Raw genomic sequence first — 5674 nt, forward strand, 5'->3', positions numbered from 1 at the left:
TTTTTTTTTTTTTTTTTTTTTTTGTACCAGGGATTGAACTCAGGTCCTTGCGCTTACAAGGCAGGCCACCAAACCACTGAGCTAAATCCCCGGCCCAGTACTGGATTTTTTTTCCGTTTGTTTATATGAGGTATTTTCACAGTGATGGAAAGATGAGTACCACAAAATAGAAAAGGCAAGAACTTAAACTGTTATTTATTGACTAACATTTCTAACTTTTGGACTCCATTTTTTGTTGTTATTGGTGGCAGTAGTACCGGGACTTAAACCCAGGGTCTTCACAGTGAGCTACATCACTAGCCCTTTTTAATTTTGAGATGGTTAAGTCACTAAGTTGCCCAGGGTAACTTGAACTTGGAATCCTCCTGCCTCAGGCTCCCAGAGTGCTATTACAGGTATTTTTAAAAATTTACTTTCAGCTATCTAATCAAGAAACAAACATTGAAGCTTTATATATAGTTTCTTGCTACCTCCAAAGGAAAAATGAAGTTTCTTATAGTAGGATTTATTGTAAATAGTTACTATGGTAAAGTAATGTGGAAGGGGTAAAGGATCTTTCCGTATACCACCCCCACTCCAATTTGGTTGCATTAGCTTTATTAATAAACTCTGCATCTACTGGGTACTTATAACAAAATTCCTGTTTTGATTACATTTACCATATACAAAGTGGTTTCTCATATTTAATCTTCACACAGCCCCACAAGGTAGGAAATAGGAATATCCATGTCATATTTGATATGTGCCAGGCACTATGCTAAATACTTTATATCTACGTAACTCTAAAATCACCATATATTATTTTCATTTCAAATGAAGGAATGAGACCTAGGATATTCAGCAACTTATCCAGAGCCACTGATCCACTACGTGGCAAAACCGGGATTTAAAGCTAAGCAATCTGATATGAAGTCCAGGTGAGTTGAATGATTTAACTCAAGAGTTAAATGACCTGATGCAGAGACTTTCTTGCAGAAAGACATAAAAATTCCACCATCACACTGCTTCTCCCTAGTCTGAACCTCTCTGGTTGGCCACTCTGGAGGAACCCTAAAGCACCACCTAGTACTATGCTTAACAAGCTTGACATTCTAACCAAATAAAAATGAGTTCTAGCTTCCTTTGATTTCTATTGTAAAAATGGAAAGATGCTAGTTTTGGTAAAAAGAAAGCAATTTGGCTGTTGAAAGTAGTACTCAAAATAAATTTGAAAGAAAAGTATTTGATTAGAAGAGGTCCAAATTTGATAACAGAGTTCTTTTATACCAGGATATTTGTAATACCACAATCTTTATTTTAAGTGAGAAACAGAACTAACACCTGGAGTTGTAGTTTACAAAACTGAGATACCTTTGTTCAGCTATAGGTACAAGAAAGTTATGTGGTAAAACTCTGGTAACACAGTTTTGATATATTGCCTGTACAACGTTTTATGACAGAACTTGGGAAAATGCTGTTGTTATTTGATTATTAACTCTTTAATGAGAACCCAGGGGTTTATTTCTGAAGCACTTGGTGTTTCCCCAGGAAGGCAAAAAAAATTGAGATATTTCTCAGAAGGGCTAAGTGATTGGGGTAGATTACAGATAGCAATCTTGAAACTAAAAAGCAGTTGTAATTAGCCTTGATTCATAATTTTTATTCCTCTAATTTTCATCAAAATAAGAAAATGGTAAGCTGGGCATGGCGGCTCACACCTGTAATCCCAGCACTCCGGAGGCTGAGGCAGGAGGATCACTGAGTTTGAGACCAGCCTGTGCTACATAGTGAGTTCCAGGTCAGTCTCAACTACATAGTGAGACCCAGTCTCAAAAAAAAAAAAAAAAAAAAAAAAAAAAAAAAAAAAAAAAAAGAAAGAAAAGAAAATGGTTAAAAAATAAAGCTGTACAGACTCAATGAAATGTCCTGCTGACTTCCCCAACTATTGTTTCACAATAGTAGCTTTTTTTCTTAACAGTGACTTTCCCACTTAACTTCTGTTGTAAAATACAACACACAAAGGAAGTCCCCCCAAAAAACTAGATTATGCCGAAACTATGTAAAGGAAGTCACTCAATATATATTTATGTGTGGTTTCCTTCACTCAACCATTGTTTTAACATCTGTATCAGTATTTACTAGAGAAACAGACAGAACGCACAATATATAGATATATATGAATTTACAAGATTGGCTTACGATGGCCACCCAGTTGGACGAGTGCACAGGGTGTCTGCAAACGAGAGACTGAAGGATTTAGTCAAAGGTCTGGAGCTCCCTGCAGTGTCCAGAGCGAGTCTGTATCAGAAGGCTGATGGGTCTGTGATGGAGGCTGAAGGATCCACGCCAGAAGCCGAAGTCTGCTCTGGAAGGCAGGAGTTAACATCCAAGGCAAAGACTGGAGGTCCTCTAAAGGAACAGAAGCAGCAATGCTCTTCTTCATTTCCCCTTTATATCATTCAGGCAAGGAGCCACCACAGGATGAGTCCTCCTCCGCCTAGGATCTTCTACGGCCTAGGGCATGGAATTGCTGAGTTGATTTAGCTAAACTCTTAACCAAACCTCTCCAGTTGAAACAATCACTCAAACATCACAAGATCCATTCACATTGTGTGTGGCAGTAATTGCTTTATTTTTATTGCAGTATAGGTTTTAATGTATGAATGTAACAGTATATTTGCCTATTCCATCTTGATGTTTTTATTTTTGGCTATTATAAATTACTGTTATGGGCATTCTTGTACATCTGACTGGTGAAAACAAGCACATTTTTCTATAAAATGGGATTGTGTTGGGCCTTGGGTATTTCTTCCACAATCCATTAATCAACACATATTTTTGGACCAGTTGTGGTACCAACTTATTCTATCAGCAGTACTGTCTATGAAAGTCTCTACTGTTCCAAATCCTTAATAACATCTGGCATCATCAATTTCCAGATGTATATGTTGTGGATGTATAGTATGTAACTGTATGGCTTGTTGGTTTTTACCATTTAAAAAAATATCAATACAGAAAATCACAAAAACAAATGGATAGCTTAATTATAGTAAGAAACTTATTATCTACCACCCAGGTCCAGAAATAAACCATCACCAAGAAATATTCAGCCATTTCCAAGAACCCATCATGAATTCCATCCTAACTGGCTCCCTTCCCCTAAAATCAACCATTAGACTGACTTTTATTTTTTATTTTATTTTTTGGTACTGGGGATTGAACCAGAGCCTTGAGCTACACCCTTAGCCCCTTTTAAACTTTTTATTGCTTGTCAAGTTGTTAAGTTGCCCAGGCTGGAGTCAAATGTGCAATCCTCCTGCCTCAGCCTCCCACTGAGAGAATTACCCTTCCAAGCCTTCATGTTTCTTTATAGTTTTGTCACAGAGGAGGACAGTCCTAGAGTAGTTTATAATCTCACTTATTTAAAAAATGTGTATTTTTAAATCTCCTAAAAATTCTTTTCCATTTTCTTATTTTCCTTACCATTTATCTGCTGTTGAATCTAAACCATTTAACCAAGTTTCCTAGAGACTAGATAGAATGAGTCAGTCTTTTTTTAAAAAAATGATCATTTCCAATATCCCATTAAGGGCATGACTTCCTTCCATTAGGCCCTGCAACCTAGCGGTTCTACAACTACCCAATAGCACCACAAGCTAGTGATTAAGGCTTCAATATATGGGCCTGTGGAGAACACTTGAACCAAACTATAAAATTATATATACATTTATGACTGCAGCCAAATATATGAGTTAATACTTGTAAATCAGAACCAAAAATCAGGAAGTGTATATTTTATCATCTCATCCCTGTTTAAATCATATTTAGCACTACTATTATGTGAAATTTTAAGAAAATTAGATGACAGTTCTACATTGGTTTATCCCTTATGAATGTCCCTATGATCTTTTTATTAATCCCCTTTTCTTCCTTGGACAGTTGAATCAACATGATTAGAAAGAGGTCACATTTTAACTGTATTTTTCCTCCAAATGCTCATGACATTTCTGCCTAAGACATGTCTTGTTCACAGCTCTATTTACAATGCCTAGCAAAGCTACTGAATAAATGAATGGCTCCAGAAACATCTTCCTTTTTGGAAGACTGAAACTGTTCATCACAACACAATCATCTGACTAAAGTCCAGTAATAGGGCCTAAGTGACAACCTTAAATTTATCAGGATTTTCTTCAGTTAACAAGTAATGCCTAGTTTAAAAAATTTAGGAAACAAAGGAACTCAGGAAAAGGAATCACCTATAGTTCTCCAGCCCAATCTTCTAATTCCAAAGCTGCATTTTCAGCTCATGACCATAGTGCTTAGGCCTGCCTCTAACCATTTTTCTCATTCATCTCCTCATGCTGTTTCTCCATTTCTCATTGTGCTCCTGAAATAATACCTGGTTCTGTGGTTTTGCACATTTCTACTTTCCAGAACTACTTCCATAATGTCACTTCTGCAACATTGATTTGGGGGATAATAAAACTTGCAATTTAACGAGTTAATTTCCTTTGACTTGCCAGTGAAAAGTGGGCAAAGGACAGAAGCAGCTGGCTTGCACTCACCATACCAGACCCCCACAACAACTCTTCCAAGCATGTTTTAAGTGTCTGTGAATGACTGTTGCTCTTCACTAACATATCAACTGGTCATCTTAACCATTCTTTGGATATTAACTCTTTGTAAGCATATTGACCCTCTTTAATCAATAAAGCTTAACAGTAATTACATCTTTTTTTCTTTGAATTTTAATCTTCTATACTAAATTGTCATTATTTACATTAACATTTCAAATAATTCAGTAAACAGTTATTGTGGGCCTGTCATGTGGTATAAAGAACTTGTTATGTATCAGAAGGAATATATACAAAGAAAACCCTCTGAGATCTTGCTTTAAAGAACTTGGAGGCCTACCAGTAAGAAAATATGGGTACCAGTTAGGTATATTATAAATTCACTCTTGTAATAAGGAGATCATTCCAACTAAGGAAAGCCAGGTAGCCAGGGAAGGATTAGTGGATAGCCATACTCAAGCTAAGATAACTTTGTGCCAGATCCCGGTTTAGCCTTTAAGATGACAGAACCTTTCATCTAGAGCTCTGGGAGCCCTGAGTCACCAGGTAAGAAGTCTGAATATCCTGCTGGAGAGATCACATGGAAAACTCTGACACTACATGGAGACAGAACTGGACTGCTGAGGTCAGCCTTCCAGCAGTCTCTAACAAGGAACATATAGTAAAGAAGACATCTTAGAAGTAGTAGATCCTCCAGCACTGGCTACCTCACCTGTAAGCATGGGGACAAGAAAAAAGAAATGACTAGGTTACCCCTTCCCAATAAAACTGTAGCATTAACGCAGTAAGTTCTGGGATGGTTTATGAAAGGTCAAAAACAACTGAAATAGAGCTCAAAATTTTACATCTAGCCAGTGATAAGCAATGTGACAAGAGCTGTGCATTAGGAAAAATAAGCCTAGCTACAATGTGAAAAGCAGCCTGTAGAAGACATCTGGTGCCAAGAAACCCAGAAAACAAGAGCCAGTCAAGTCTGAACTACAGATAACAGTATGTAGGGGAAGGGAAAAAATACAAGATATAGATTGCAGTTAGATTCAATGGAGTGTGTGTGTGTGTGTGTGTGTGTGTGTGTGTGTGTGTGTGTGTGGTTTTCTGAGAGAAGGTCTTGCTATGTAGTC

At 37.2% G+C, this 5674-nt stretch overlaps 1 protein-coding gene across 4 annotated transcripts in view; it reads right to left on the reverse strand.

Moving 5' to 3' along the window:
* Positions 1–2513, reverse strand: part of Rnf216 (ring finger protein 216) — a 148770-nt gene extending 146257 nt beyond the window's left edge. For 2 of the 4 annotated variants that reach the window (XM_010642844.3, XM_010642842.3), the window contains exon 1: positions 2179–2512. The gene's annotated coding sequence lies outside the window, so the exon portion shown is untranslated. Of the gene's footprint in view, positions 1–2178 lie in introns of all 4 variants that reach the window. The other 2 variants (XM_010642846.3, XM_010642845.3) reach the window with 2 other exon arrangements.
* Positions 2514–5674: the final 3161 nt, after the last annotated feature.

Source organism: Fukomys damarensis, unplaced genomic scaffold (assembly GCF_012274545.1).
Source record: "Fukomys damarensis isolate Sample0158 unplaced genomic scaffold, DMR_v1.0_HiC HiC_scaffold_17, whole genome shotgun sequence".
Classification (NCBI taxonomy): domain Eukaryota; kingdom Metazoa; phylum Chordata; class Mammalia; order Rodentia; family Bathyergidae; genus Fukomys; species Fukomys damarensis.